The 16,469-nt window shown below is 37.0% G+C and overlaps 1 pseudogene; it reads right to left on the bottom strand.

Moving 5' to 3' along the window:
* Positions 1-16,469, bottom strand: part of LOC119801704 — a 72,479-nt pseudogene that overhangs the window by 7,068 nt on the left and 48,942 nt on the right.

The following is a 16,469-nucleotide window of genomic DNA, read 5'->3' as shown; positions in this document are numbered from 1 at the left end:
TTCTTCTGGAGCCTCACAATTACCTTGGCCTTTAAGATAGACTTTGAAACAGCCAGTGCATGCGACTCTTTCAAAAATACTGTAATTTGCTTATTCCCTTCATTTTTCATATGACCAACATAGATTGTGACATGCTGCCTCCTTGGCTAACTCGTTTGATAATTAATGCTCCCCATAAGAAAGGCAGCTTATTAAGGGGAACAGGCTGTCTTTGAAATTTCACCAAACAGTTAGGAGACCTCAGTTACACTGTGCATCTGTCTGCTGTGGGCTTCTGAGAAGAGAACATTTTCTGTTAAGGAGGCTCTAGTTTCTTAGTTCCCCGACCGATGCAAGCATCCAACCCAGTTTTAAATCTCTGATTTATTATTTTCCCTTCTTAGGAAAACATTGGAAAAAGTGTGCGATAATCTTTATCAACAGACATTCACGTAAATAATTAAACATCATTTCCGAAGAGCAGGGTGGCGGGTACCACGCTGTCAAAAGGCTGAAATGTTTTTGTGTGATTATCTGCTCTCAGCAGTTTTGTCGGAAATCCAATGTTTAATACACTTAAAAATTTCTTATTGAGTTTTGTGAAGCCTATTAACTACTTCAATAGAAAATAATCAACTACGCACAATGGAGTCCCAAATGAAGCTTGTTATATAGTAGAGGTCTTTTTTAATGTGGTGGGACTTAAATTTTTAAAAAATTCAAACCAATTAGATTGACATAAAAAGTCAAATACAAATATTTGGCAGGAAATTAGTGATATAAGCTATGTCTTGCATAACTACTTAAAATGCTTTAGTATTTGGTTTTATTGACTAACCAAATGAATTATAAGAATAATAAAACCAACTTTAAATTTTTATGTAAGCATATGCTGTTGAGATCCTTCTGGGAAGGCTATTAGGATGACAGATAAACAGACAGATTAATAGATACTGAGTAGGACTATTTTCATTTCAGAGACAATCATTATCATAAACAAGTCAGAAGTGTGTAGTTTAGCAAATAAACTATTGTGCATTAAATTGTGCTATACTACTTTATGGCTTGAATGAAGCCCCGTGTCCTTTTGGCCACAGTTCTACTTATTAAGAGCAATCAATGAACTAGGATGTAATCCTTTTACATTATGTGAGTTGATTAAATTGCCCTGGATCAGAAATGTATGAATGGAAAATACCGTGGACTAATTAGTTAAGTGCAATCAGAAAGCTAGGAGTCACCAGAAATCAAATGTCAATATATGCATTGTCAGTATGACATGGCTTCGAAATCAAGCAGTAGGTAGAACAGATCCCATAGGCAAATACCAGGCTTCCTGAAGGAGTAACACAGGAAAAGACCAGGTGGAAATGCAGAAGAGAGTACGGGATGGCATAAATGCAACTTTGCGCTCTCCAATGACACTTCCCATCACCACCCAAAGCATTAAAGGTTAGTGATAGACAAGCAAGCTATGTCACTTTCTGAATACCTCTAGCTGTCAAGGAAATGATGTGGTTTTAGAGCTGTTTGTTCACCTATTATTGTCAACTCAATCTTATTAGCCTAAGTAGTTACTCACCATACAATATATTTTTTGTTGGCTTGACATAGGTATACTATGCAAAAAAGGAGTTTCATATTCTATCTGTAGGAAATAGAGGGAAGAAGAAACAAGCAGGCAGACGATGCGAGTTTAAAAACTTGCATGATGATATCCTTCTTCCTCTCTCCTTTCTTCCTTCCCTCCTTCCCTCCCTCTCTCCTTCCCATCCTCCCTCCCTCCCTCCTTTTTTCTTTTTTGTTCATTGTTTAGAGAGAGAGAGATGGAACATAATGTTGGGTAGGCATGGTGCAGGGGGACCTGAAAGGATTTGGAAAAGGAGAAACATGATCAAATACATTACATAAAACTTCTTTCTCTTCTTTTTATGTGTCTTGTTCAACATCTATGGGATAGGTTTTGTTTTATCTTATTATATATTGCTATATTTAAAAATGAATAAATTAATTAATACATAGCTACTAGGATAAAGATTAACAATTGAATTGTCCCTTACACCTACTGGGAAAGGGAAAATCTGTTTTCTCTAATGGAGTGTCACTGGGTCTATCAGCCCCTCAGGACAGACCTCATGTTCAGGAGTGGTTGACTGTGAGTGTGTGTGTGTGTGTGTGTGTGTGTGTGTGTACTTTTATTTAGAGTTTATATCTTTTGGGGCATGGTTTTATTTTTTGGATTTTAAGTGGGTAGGGAAGGGGAGAGGACCTGGAAGTACTTGGAAGGATTTGGGTGAGGGGAGCAATATGATCAAAATATATTTCAATTTAAAATTATTTTAAGTAGCAAAAATTAATATAATACAAAACTTGTGAGTTCAAGGCCAGCCTGATCTACAAGAGCAAGTTCCAGGACAGGCTCCAAAGCTACAGAGAAACCCTGTATCAAAAAACTAAAAAAACAAACAAAAAAACCCAAGAAAACCAAAAACCAACACAAACAAAACTTGTTTCCAATTAAAAATACGTTACCAGGAGACTCTAGGAAATATACGGTATTGTTTTCTTCCTTTCTGGAAATTCTAGCCCAATTTAAAGACCCAAATGGGCAAAGCAGCACCATGTAAGTTAAGTAACAAGATCCTGTGTGACAAATCTCCTTACCTGGAGGAGTTCTAAGTCTGCATAAGCTAGTAAGGGCCTGCCAGTGCTCCTCCAGCTGCCATGGTTGCTAAACCAGGTGCTTTCTTGAAACGATATTCGCTATGCAGCAACATGTGCCTACTGCTACAGCAACCCCGCGTTGTGGTACGTATCCCCCGCGATACTACTATACAGAAAAGCTGACAGCAAACTCCAGTGTGGGTTGGTGATCATCGATGATTTTCAGAGTGGGCTTGATGAGCCACTCACAGCTGGAGCAGGCGGGTTTTGAATGAGTCATTTAGGAATCCCTCCTCCGTGTGTACTCTTGTTAGACTGTCTCAGGGAGCAATCTCAGAAAAGAGCTGACAGAGAAAACTTTTTGGCTTTCTGAGAACAAATTAGGCATGAATACAACTGGCAGTGTTTTAATTTATTTTTCATTATCTTCACATAGGAAAATGCGTTTCTATTCTACTATCAAGTTCAGTTACCACTCCATTTGCACTTCCTTGATAAAGAAGAATGGGTACCAATTTCAAAAGCTTTGATCTCTAACACAGCTACTCCTTGTGCTGGCGACTCAAAGTTTTCTCTGGTTTTGGGAAATTGCAGATTTTATAATAATTATACCCACTCCCACAATGAATTCCAAAATTAGTTTATATTAATACAGCCTGGCAATTTTAGTATGAAAACACAGTTAAAATAAAAAACCCAAAGTCAACACATTCTTCACCAACCCGAGGAGACTTCATAGTAAATGTTTCTTCCTTGAAGAAACAAAGATAGTTTGACCAAATCTGATCCTGAGCACCCTCTTAAGATTATTACAGCCTTTGAAAGCAAACTGTGTGTGCCATGGTCCTTTAAGCCGTGCTGGTAAATCAATCACCTAACAACTGTATTTGCTGTTTCTACCTCCAACAGTGTTGAAGAACTGTCAGGAAGAAAGGAGTCTGGGTGGGGGGTTCCTTTATGTCGGCAGAGCAGAGCCTGTGCTATTGATCTACGTATTAAGAGGAGAAATGGGGCTACAAACCTGGAGTGTAAGGCCTGTGTTTTGCTGCCTTTGCTCACTAAAAGGAACACAAAAGAATAAGGAGAACCATGAAGGACCTCGGCAGGTCTTGAGTCACTCATTGGATGCCACCTCTGCATTACTGCTGTGACTATAATTATAGCTTAGATCTGGTCGGAGGAGTGTTACTAAAAATTCATAATGATTTTATAAAGGAGACAATAAGTACAGAAAGCAATAATGATGCTGAGGGGACATGGATGCTACATACTCACAGCCCAAACCGGTTGCCTTTCTGCCTGGTTTCCCTTTGAGACATAGGCCGTGAGCCACCCACTTAGGTGTATGCTGAACTGTCACTTTTAAATAAAAAGCACTAACCATCACTTTACCTTTATTTTCAAAACTCGCCTATTAGAAATAAGTATGTAATTTCTATTAGTAACTGACTCTTAAGTGCCGAGAATATCGTGTCTTATTTCATTTTCTCAGCACACTTTACCCCGGACATTTTCAGTTATCCTTGCAACAGATGAAGTGAGTGGGCTTTTGCTAAGGTCACACAATAAATAGAAAGAGAATGAAATGTGGCTTTTATTCTATCTTACTCCAAAGTTCATTTTTTTTTACTCTATACAACAATCCAGTGTTTTTTTTTGAAGGTATAAGACTATTTTTATTATGGTGCATTTATACAAAGAACATAAAACCATATTAAAGGATAAATAAGAATAAACATAACAGAAATTAATTTGAAAAACAAAATATTCTACTAACAAAGAAATACTGATTGTGATAATTTTGGGTTCCATCTCAGCCATCACTGAGGCCACAAATACATGGTGGCAGGGTGTCAGAATCTGCATAGGGGCTACACTCCTCATAGTACTGCAGGTTACAAGAATTATCAAAAATCTGTTTGACCTCGATGATCTCTTCTTGAGTAAATTTTCTTGGTTCAACACACTTTTCAACATCTTGACAATTTGCGAATTTGACTTCCTTGGCTGCTTTACAGGTAAGATAATAAACATAAATTAACAGCATATACATAATAAACAGTAGACCGCCAGCAACGCCAAGAAGAATCTTCATTTTCATGTCTAACATCTTTCACACCTGGAGGAGAAGATCGGGCAGAGGAGTTGTCTTCACTCCCAAATTCAGCAGCCACTTGGCCATTGCTGCCCCATGTCCCATCCCCCAGTGAAGAAGAAAGGTCCCAAGCATGGATCTTCATGTGTGTAAGTAGAAGGAACTCTATCTTGTCTCCCCTTCCACATTTATAGATCAGTAAGGTCATGGTTATCTTCTTACATGATGATCTGGGATTTGAACTCAGGGCTTCATACTTGGGCTTCAAGCACACTTGCAGACTGTACCACCATTCCAGCCTACATGTCAAGCCCTTTAAAGCTAGATTTGACTAATTGCAGGGAATAAATGAATTGGAAGTTTTACTCTGTTTACTTCTTAGGACAATAATGTTCAGTTTGGAATTGAGGTTCCTAGAGTTATACAAGTTATAATACAGGCTATACTTGAACTATAACTAGGCATCACTTAATAAACAGATTGTATTCAATTAAAAACACCCTTCAAAGCATTAACCTTCTTTTCCACTACAAAAATACCTTTCGATTTCTTTCATATTTTTTCAACTGAAACCAATAATTGATGGATAGAGTGAATGAGCCAGCCTTTGCTTCAATCATTTTCTTTGGGTGACAATGACTTCTTCACCAGCTGCTCTTGTAGCACTGAGGGCATGCAGAGCTCGTAACTCTGTCTTTATTCTCATTCACCAGACACAACTGCTATTTCAGACTCTTGCACAGCTACTCCATCTAAAGGGTTAGTCAGCTTTCACCCAATTTTGTAGAAGGAACAGCGGGCTGCATTCCCACCTGGCTCCTGCACGGCTAGCTTTATACCTGAAATAATAGCACACAAATTGTATTCCTTTAAACACTGCCTGGCCCATTAGTTTCAGCCTCTTATTGGCTAATTCTCACATCTTGCTTTAACCCATATTTAGTAATCTGTGTAGCACCATGAGGTGGTGGCTTACCGGGAAAGATCCTAACCTGGGTCTGTCTCGGAGTGGAGAGTCATGGCGAATGCCTCATTGCCTTCTTCCCAGCATCTTGTTCTGTTTACTCCACCTACCTAATTTTCTGTCCTATTAAAGGGCCAAATCAGTTTCTTTATTAACCAATGAATGTAACACATAGACAGATGACCCTCCTCCATCACAATTTTCCTCTTCATTTACATTAGTTGAGATGTGTGATTTCTTCAGTACCTTTCTCAACTTGAGCCTTTTCAACTTTCCTTTTCAAAACAGGGCATCATATTTGGTGACAATGGTCTCTCCAACTTTTCCTACCTCATGAGCTTGAACAACTTCAAGATCTAGATTCAACCCCACCTTCTCCAAATACTGCACCACCAGCAACAATAGCCATAATTTTAAGGTAGTTCTTCCTAGTGTCCCCCAACCCTGAAATTTTGACTGCTACAATGGAAGATCAGTTTTTAGTTTGTTCATAGCCAGTGAGCTTCTGCATCAATATCTTCAGCAACTGTGACCAAGGGCACCCATCTGATGAGCACCGGCATTGTTGGGAGCAGGTACAATGGACTGAACATCAGACATTTTCTTCTCACTCAACAGACATAGGCATCTTGGAATTCACATTTTTAAGCTTTTGGTGTATTATTAAAATATGGGGAAATATATCCTGTATCCAATTTTATGCCTGCAATAATTTCCAGGTCATTATTCAAGGTTTTCCCATTCTTCACTGAGATAATGTCCTTTCTTCCAACCATTTCTGTTGCATCAGAAGTGATATTTCAAATGTCTTTGTCTTAATTTGCAGAAGCTATAGCAACCTGAGCAATTTCTTCCTGATTGTCATAGGCTTAAACTGCTGTTTAAGTTCAGCGACTATAGCATCAGCATCCAGCATCATACCTGTCATGGTTGCATCAGATATGCACCTTTGCTGTGCTTCTCAATGCCCTCCTAAGCAACAGAGCATGTCAGAATACTAGCTGTCATGGTGCCACCCTAGCTTCTTCATGTGGGTTAGTGGTAATATCTTGAGCAAGTTTAGCTCTGATGTTTTTATGTATATCCTTTAAATCGATTGACTTTACAACTGCTGTCCCATTTTTTGTGAACTTTGTTACTTCCCCAACTCTGTTCAGTGCTCACTATTCTTCCTTTGGTGTCATTGTGACGGCTTCAGCGATAGTTAAAAGTTCTGCACCTTGAGGCAGTTAAGACTTGAGCATCCACACCAAAGTTTACTTCTTCACCATGAGAAGAGGCGTCAATAATGCCTGGGACATTCTAGCAAAGGTCTCATCTAGCGAAGGACTGTGGGGATTCAGAACATTTCTTTGGAGTAACAACAGAAGAGCACACAGCAAGGCAGGTCCTCAGTGGAGAGTGAGAACTTTTTCTTGATTGGTTCACACAGAAGCTGGTTTCATCATGGCATTTCAAAAATTAGCTTTCTTTGACCTCCTCCTCACCCCTTCATCCCCCAATCATCCTGCTTCCAATCTCCACTAAAACCCTGGGTATGTGCCTAGAAGTGGTTCAGCTGGGCCAGATGGCAATTTTGGCTTTATAGACACACTTTACACTTATTTCCACAGTGGCTGTGCTAGTGAGCACATGGAACAGCAATGTGTAAAGCTTTCTCTTGCCTACTTCTTTGCTCCATTTGTTATTTCTTTCATGATAATGTTCCAAATGTTGATAATGTTACTTTAGGTCTACAGTATATGGGAACAGTCAGATGTTCTACTCGGAAGAAAAGAAGCAAATATTAGATAACAATTTTAATTTAAAAGATTATTGTAACATTTAGGATGTAACTAGCAGAAATTACACACATCTTTGTATTTCCCCAACATTAGACATTCTGATTTAATGTTTATTTATATCGATTTTATGTGTATGAGTCTATATGTATGTATGTTAACAATTTGCCTGCAGTGCCTGAGGAATCCAAAAGGGGGTGTCTTAATCCCTGGAACTGGAGGTAGAGGTGGTTGGGAGAAACAAATCCAAGTCCTTTGCAGGAACAGCAAGTGCTTCTAACTGCCGAGCCATCTCTTCAGCTTTGATGAGATACTCTTAATTTGTGAACTATGTATTAAAGTCATCTTTTTGTTTTTGGAGAATGAATTGTATTGAAGATCTGTTGACACAAAAAAATGTAGAGAAAACTGTAGGGTAGCATTTAAGGACCTGGATTCCATAAAGAATTCTTTATCTTCGACCTTGAAATTAACAACTTAGAACTCAGTCCTCAATGCTATTGCTTAGCCAATCATTCCCACATCTTAGGGCACCTGAATTAGCTTAATATTATTAGGTAAAGCAATTCAACGTGTACCTCAAGGCAAAATGTTACTATTATTCTCAGAAAACCCCAAACTCTTTCTATGCAGTAAGGTCTGTTTTCTATCTCGTGCTTTATTACGCTGTGCATGAATTAATGAATTCACTCTGAGAGTTGCTGTGTCTTTAATGAAGTGGGGAGACCTATCTTCTCATATATACATAGCTATTAGAGGCCACTAATACTCAAGGAAAATAATCAAATAGCAGAGGCTGACCAAATTGACTTAGGTTGAATCAAGAATAATTCCAAATCTCAATGGTGTATGCTTCTTAACTGCCATACATTAAAGTGCATACATTTATGTCTTCCTTACATTTATTGTCTCTTTCATTTTGAGACTTAATCTCACTATGCAGCTGATGTTGGCCTCTAACTAGCAATCCCTTTGACTAACTATCCTTTTGAGGGCTGAGGACACAGACATGATTCCTCAAGCCTGGATTACCGATAATACCTTTATGTCAGCAAAAGGAATGGCTGTTAGTAACTCTTATATAATTTTCAATCTGGATTTTGGATACATTTGAACTTGTAGTAGGTATTTTCAGATTTCCAAAATACTTCCATCTTCTTGATTTGCAGAGCAATACCCCAAATGTCTGAACCTACAACGTACAACTGAAGCAAGATTTTCCATTCAAACTTGAACAAAAAATAAACATCTAAGACTTAGGGTGTGATCTTTCAAACTACCCTCATGAAAATCATCAAATATGCACCCTCAATACTATTTTCAAGGTGAGTCATTAGATGATTAGCCTAAGAAAACTCCCTCCACATTTGCTGTCTCTGCTGGTAGAGAAATGGAGAAGAAGCACATCTCAATTCTCTGTGGCTGAAAGTACAGTTAACTCATCAGAGAAGCCGCTTCCCTGCGAGGGGAACCCTGAGCTTAATGAAATGACTGATGTTAGCAGATGTATTAGCACTGGATGTAAACAGATCAATTTAACCAACATGATAAAACATTTAATCAGCATATACTTACATCTCTTCTTACAGATGGAGCCCTACATAAGCGTGCATTCTTTGATGGTATTTGGAAAAAGATTTGACTTAGTGTATAGTGTTTGAGAGCAAGAAGATTTTTATTTCTACAAATATCTAAAATCTTAATAAAAATATTTATGAAATCTAATGATTCATTTCTAGAAGTAGGTATTACTTGCTTGTACCAAGGCTAGAAGAACATAACTCTTCTTAGCATTTGTGGTTAAAGAAGCCTGCAGTAATGCATTCCAATTATATAAAAAAACAAGGTTGATAAAACAGTAGCCAAATGGAAAAAAAACGAAGCTTCTCACTTTTCCACTCATGTATTGCCTGAAAGAGAATATGCTTCAAAGGCTACTCAAAACCTAGTGACTTTCAATGTGCAAAGAAGTCTGTGAGGAAACTGTATGGTAATTATGAATGAAACATGTTCTGGATTCAGACTTCATGATAAATTTCAAATTTTCCTGTTGCCACTTAAAATCTACATCAAGCAATTGTTTTGAAGATTCAATGACATAATTGGCATTAGATGTTTAGGATAATTTTATAGTAAATATATTTACCTGACTATAATAATTGAATATTTCAACTTCCAACTCTTTTTTATTTAAAATTGAAGAATTTAGTTCGACGACTTGGAATTTTTCATGGGTCTTATTTGTTTTCTTATAAGCAGCCCACAAATAGTTGAGAACAATACAAAGACTAAGAACCTAGAAGGAAGCCCCGCTTTTAATTCTTGTGATGTAACTGGCAGTAGGCCTTTTAATTTTTGTGTTCCATCTCAATTTTGTCCCTAAAATGTAATGAAGAAGAACATCACAGAGAGCATATCATTTACCCAGCAGAAATGGCTGTTCAACAATTATTAGTAGATTCTCCCATTAAGGTATCTATTGGAGAATAAGAAATCTGTTATAGACTCTTCTTTATTATCATTGCTATTTGGGAAGCCTTGAAAACCATCTACTAGTTAAGTATCTATTTTCAGTCTTCATAAGCAGAGTGAATACCCACTATATTTGATCATGTGATTCTACAACTCATTGTTTTCTCTCTGATACGTCTGAAGCCTCTTCTTTATCACACAGCTTCAGCGATGCTATTTCCTTTGCTAATGATGTCCAAACATGTTAAAATAAATTGCAGGGAGACACAGTGGGAAATGAGGATTACCAGGTGGAAGATCAAATGGAATTAAGCTCTTGACTAAATGTCTGTAAAATTGATTTGACTTAATAAATCTGATGCAAACTGAGTTGTATCATTGGGGGTGTGTTCACACATACATACATGTCTTTAACTTGCCAAGTACATTTTTCCACTGTCCTTTTAAAAAAATCTCATGAGTAAATACATATAAATTGGTTATTTTCATTTAAAAAATTCACACTTTTATCTGAAATTGAAAACTAAATATAAGCTAGCCTGTGTACAGAGAGACTTTACAGGACATGAGAAATTGAGACTATCCAAAGATAATTCTGGTTGTTAGATTGCCATATTGTTTTTGAAGAAGTACTTTGTTCATCCTAGATTTTTTTTTACACTTATTTATTTGTTGAGGGGGCAAGCAGGACATGGCATAAGTGTAGAGGTCAGGACAATTTGGAGTCAGTTCTTTTCTTTTACCACTTGAACTTAGATTCTTGGTCTTGATGCCAAGTGCCTTTACTTACTGAACTATCTAGCTGACACAACCACAGTTTCTTGATTGAACCTGATTATTTTCCCTAAACATTTTTTGTAAGATGGATAGATAGGTAGATAGACAGACAGACAGACAGACAGACAGACAGACAGATAGACGTATGATAAACAGACATGATAGATGATAGATATATAGATATATGGATACAGATATAGGTATACAAGTAGATATAGGCATACCTCACATAGACATAAGCACATATTTGCATTCACTAATAGACAATATGGAATTTATTTGACAACCATATAATATGGCAAAGCTTGGAGAGAGAACATTATCCCAAGTCCTATCACTGGTTTTTATTATCCTTTAGGATACACCTTCAGTATCTTTGAGAAAGCTTTTACTTTGTTCCTTCTTCCTCTTCAGTAACAACAAATTATATTTTTTTATTTAATCTAATGCCTTCATGATATCAAAACTTTAGTTGCCCCATCCGTCTTGTCCACAAGACTATAAATGTATTCTGGATGAGGACATCGTTTTGCTTGCGCTTGATTTCAAGCTCCTAGCATAGTGCCCAGTGTATAGTATATGCTCAATGGACGCTTGGTGAGCTGACCCTAATCAATTTAGAGGTGGGTTTGAACATGTAAATTCATTCTAAAGTGATTCCCAAATGATGAGTAACAATATCCTCAAAGTATTTATCTCTATCCTGGAGGAAGGTCTTTTAAAACATAGGAAAAACATAACTCACAAGTCTTAAGTTCATAAAACTTACAAAATTTACAGTCTCTGCTCCATTAGATTAAGTCAGCAGTAAGGACTGCAGGGAAAAAAGCAATTCTCATACTTGTTTAGGAAAGTTGTGAAAAGTGCTCTAGAGTTTTGGCTTTGAAACATCTGTCATTGAATCCTGTGTTCTTGGGGGAGTCCCCTCATTCATAGTCCTGTAAATAACCTCACTAAACTCTTTAAATCACCACATCTTATATTGATAGAATCATTTCTCTCATTACTATTGGTGACCTATATGAATTGAGTAGTGGTCTTTTATTGCTTCGTTTGTTTGGACTGCTCGGTTTTTTAATTTTTATTTTATTTTATTACATTCCAATCAAAGTTTCCCCTCTCTTCTTCTTGCCAGTCCTCCTCCTCTGCTCTCCCCTATACCACCCACTCCTCCTCCTCTATTTTTGTTCAGAAAATGGCAGGTATTCCATGCATATCAGCCAATCACGGTATATGAAATTGCAGTAAGACTAGACAGCTCCTTTTCTATTAAGATTGTAAGAAGAATGGGTCCCCAAAGCAGGCAATAGACAGCTTCTGTTCCCACTGTTAGAAGTCTCACACAAAGACCAAGCTACACAACTGTCACAGACATACATAGGGCCTAGGTCAGTCCCAGTCAGGCTCCTTTGGTATCTGAGATTATATGAGCCCAGAGGTTAGTGGACTCTGTGTTTTCTTATGGTGCCATTGACATCACTGGCTCCTACAATCCTTTCCCCCTCTTCTACAGGATTCACTGAGCTCAGCCTAATGTTTGTCTGTGAGTCTCTGCATCTGTTTCCATCAGTTTTTGGGTGAAGCCTCTCATATGACAGTTGGGCTAGGCACAAGTCTATGAGTATAGCAGAATATCATTAGGAATCATTTCATTGACTTTCTTTGCCAGTAATGTTTGGTTATATCCAATTCTCTTGAGAATTCTGACTCTGAGCCCTAGACCTCAGGGGTGAGCCACTTTACATGGTATGTATCTCAAGTTGGGCCATTCATCGGTTGGTCATTCCCACCATTTCTGCACCATCTTTACCTCAAAATATCTTTTTTTTTTTTTTTTTTTTTTTTTTTTTTTTTTTTTTTTTTTTTTTTTTTTTTTGGTTTTTCGAGACAGGGTTTCTCTGTGGCTTTGGAGCCTGTCCTGGAACTAGCTCTTGTAGACCAGGCTGGTCTCGAACTCACAGAGATCCGCCTGCCTCTGCCTCCCGAGTGCTGGGATTAAAGGCGTGCGCCAAAATTGTAGGACAAAGGGTTCCCAATCCCTTTGCTAAAAGTCTTTCTTGGTTACAGAAATTGCTAGTTCAAGCTCGATTTCCCTCATTCCTAGGAGTCTTAACTAGGGCCACCCTCATTTATTCCTTGTAGTTTCTAATGCACTAGGTTTCTAGCTTGTCCCAAAGATGCCCCCAAATTCCAATTCAATCTCCATGTATTCTCTCCTTTCATCCTCCCTCCAACTGATTCCTCCTGTTCTCATCCCCAAACCCCCATCCAGACCCATCACCATCCATCAATAATGTCTATTCTACTTCCCCTTCACAGTAAGATCCATGTGTCCTACCTTCACCTCTTCTTGTTAAGAGCCACTTAGGTCTGTGGATTGTAACATGGTTATCCTTTACTTTACAGCTAGTATACATTTATAAGTGAGTTTATTCCATGTATGTCTTTCTGGCTCCAGATTATCTCACTTAGGATGATCTTTACTAGTTCCATTTATTTGCCAGAAAATTTCATGATGTCATTGATTTTAATAACTGAGTAATACTCTGTTGGGTAAATGCACCACATTTTCTTTATCCATTCTCTGCTTGAGAAATACCTGGATTTCCAGTTTTTGGTTATTATAAATGAAGCTGCTTTGAACATAGTTGAGCATGTGTCCCGATGGTATAGTGGGGCATCCTTTGGGTATATGCCCAAGAGTGGTTTAGCTGCATCTTGAGGTAGACGGAGTTCCAGATTTCTGGGAAACCTCCATATTGATTTCCAAAGGAGCTGTACAAGTTTGTACTTCCACCAGCAAGGGAGGAACATTCCCCTTGTATAATCTTAGTGTTCTTTTTATTTTCATTTCCCTGATACCTAAGGATGTTGAACACATCTTGGAGTGTTCTCAGTCATTTGAGATTCCTCTGTTGAGAACTCTCTGTTTAGATATGTATCCCATTTTTAATTGAATTATTGGGTTTTTTGATGTCTAGTTTCTTGGGTTCTTTATATATTTTAGATAATAGCCCTCTGTCAAATGTGGGGTTGATAAAGTTTTTTTTTGCAATTCTATAGGCTGCCATTTTGTCCTTTTGACAATGTCCTTTGTCTTAAAGAAGCTTATCAGTTTCTTTAGGTCCTATTTACTAAGCATTGATTTTAGTATCTGCACTATTAGTGTCCTGTTCAGGAAGTTGTCTACTGTGCCAGTTCTTTCAAGGCTATTCCCCACTTTCTTTTTGATCAGGTTCAGTGTGTTGGACTTGAGTTCTGTGCAGGTTGATAGATAAGGATCTGTTTGCATTCTTCTACGTGTTTCATCCTGTTAGATCAGCACCATTTTCTGAAGATAATTTCTATTTTCCATCATATAATTCTGGCTGCTTTGTAAAAAAAATCAGGTGTCCATAGGTGCATGGCTTTACATTTGTGTCTTTGATTCAGTTCTATTGATCAATTTGTCTATTTTTGTTCCAATACCATGCAGTTTTTATTACTATTATTCTGTAGTACTGTTTGAAATCAGGAGTGGCAATACCTCCAGATTTCTTTTATTGTACATGATTGTTTTAGCTATCCTGGGTTTTTTGTTTTTCCATATGAAGTTGAGTATTATTCTTTCAAGGTCTTTAAAGAATTGTGTTGGAATTTTGATGGGCATTGCATTGAATCTATAGATTGCTTTTGGTTAAAATGATTATTTTTACTATGTTAATCCAACCTATTCATGAGCATGGGAGAGTTTTCCATCTTCTGATATTTTCTTCAAAGACTTGAAATTCCATCATACAGTTCTTTCACTGGTTTGGTTAGAATTACACCAAGATTTTTTATATAATTTGTAGCTCTTGTGAAGGGTTTTGTTTTCCTGATTTCTTTCTTAGCCTGAGCATCATTTGTATATAGGATGGTTACTGATTTTTTGGTTGGTTTTCTATCCAGCCACTTTGCTAAAGATGTTTATCAGCTATAGGAGTTCCCTGCAGAATTTTTCAGGTTGCTTATGTCTACTATCATATCATCTGCAAATAGCATAGCAATATTTGACCTCTTCCCTTTCAGTTTGTATTCTCTTGATTCCCTTAAGTCATTTTATTGTTGTAGATAAAACTTCAAGTACTATAATAATTAGATAAGAAGAGAGTGGACAACTTTGTTTTTTTTTTCTTGATTTTAGTGGAAATTCCTTAAGGTTCTCTCCATTTAATTTGATGATTTCTGTTGGTTTGCTGTATATTGTCTTTATTATGTTTAGGTATGTATCTTATATCCCTGAGATCGTCAAGATTTTTATTATGAAGGGGTGTTGGATTATGTCAAAGGCTTCCTATGTATCTAAAGATATGATCATGTGCTTTTTTTTCTTTCAGTTTGTTTATATGATGCATTACATTGACAGATTTTTGTATGTTGAACTATCCCTGCATCTCTGAGATGAAGCCCATTCGATTGTGGTGGATTATCTTTTTGAAGCCTTGTTGGATTCTTTTGAGAGTATTTTTTTTTCATCCATGTTCACAAGGAAAATTCATCTGTAATTCTTTTTTTGTTGTTGTTGTTGTTGTTGAGTCTTGTGTGGTTTGGGTATTAGTGTGAGTGTGGCCTCATAGAAATAATTTGGGTTTTTTTGTTTCTATTTTGTGGAATAATTTCAAGAGTAATGATTTTACTTCTTTGAACTTCTGTTAGAATTCTGTGCTAAAACCATCTAACCTTGAGCTTTTTTTGATTTGGAGACTTTTAATGAGTGCTTCTATTGCCTTTGGGGTTATAGGCCTATTTAAATTGTTTTTCTGATCTTGATTTAAGTTTGTTATACCTTTTAAGAAACTTGTACATTTATTTTAGATTTTCCAATTTAATGCAGTACAAGTTTTTGAATTATGACCTAACGACTCTTTGGATTTGGTGTCTGTCATTATGTTTCCCTTTACTTTTCTGATTTTGTTCATTTTGATATTTTTCTTCTGCCATTTAGTTAGTTTGGATACAGATTTGTCTATCTTGTTCATTTTTTTATGCTGTTCTCTTTGTTTTTATTTTACTGACTCATCATGAGTTTATTTCCTGCCATCTACTTCTTCTCTTCAGTTAGCTTTCTTTTTTATTCTAGAGTTTTCAGGTGTGTTGTTAATACACTAGTATGAGGTTTGTCTAAGCTCTTCAGGAAGTTATTTAGAAGCTCTGGGGTTTCCTCTCAGCACCATTTTTTTATTCCATAAGTTTGGGTATGTTGTCTATTCATTTTCACTGAATTATAAAAAGTCTTTTCTTTACTTCTTACTTACCCACTAGTAATTCAGTAGAGAATTTCCATGAGCTTGTAAGCTTTCTGTTGTTTCTGTTGTTTTTGAAATCCAATTTTTCTTCACAGTGGTTTGATAAGTACAAGGGCTTATTTCACTTTTTTGAATCTGCTTTGTGATTGAATATATGCTTAGTTTAGAAAAAAGTTCCACAAGGTGCTGAGAAGAAAGGGTATTCTTTTGTGTTTGGGTGAAATGTTCTGTAGATAATATTAGGTTCATTTGATCGCAAAGTCTTTTAGCACCATTATTTCACTGTTTAGATTGTGGATGGATGACTCATCCATTGGTGAGAGTGGGGTCATTGAATTCTCCAACTATTACTGTGTGGGGTTTGATGTGTGATTCAGTAATGTTTCTTTAACAAATGTGAGTGCCCTTGAATTTTGGGCATAGATCTTCAGAATTGAGACATCATCTTTGTGGATTTTTTTCCTTTGATG

Source organism: Arvicola amphibius, chromosome 15 (assembly GCF_903992535.2).
Source record: "Arvicola amphibius chromosome 15, mArvAmp1.2, whole genome shotgun sequence".
NCBI lineage: Eukaryota > Metazoa > Chordata > Mammalia > Rodentia > Cricetidae > Arvicola > Arvicola amphibius.
Note: the sequence above shows the minus strand (reverse complement) of the source record. Positions and strands in the feature narration are given on the sequence as shown.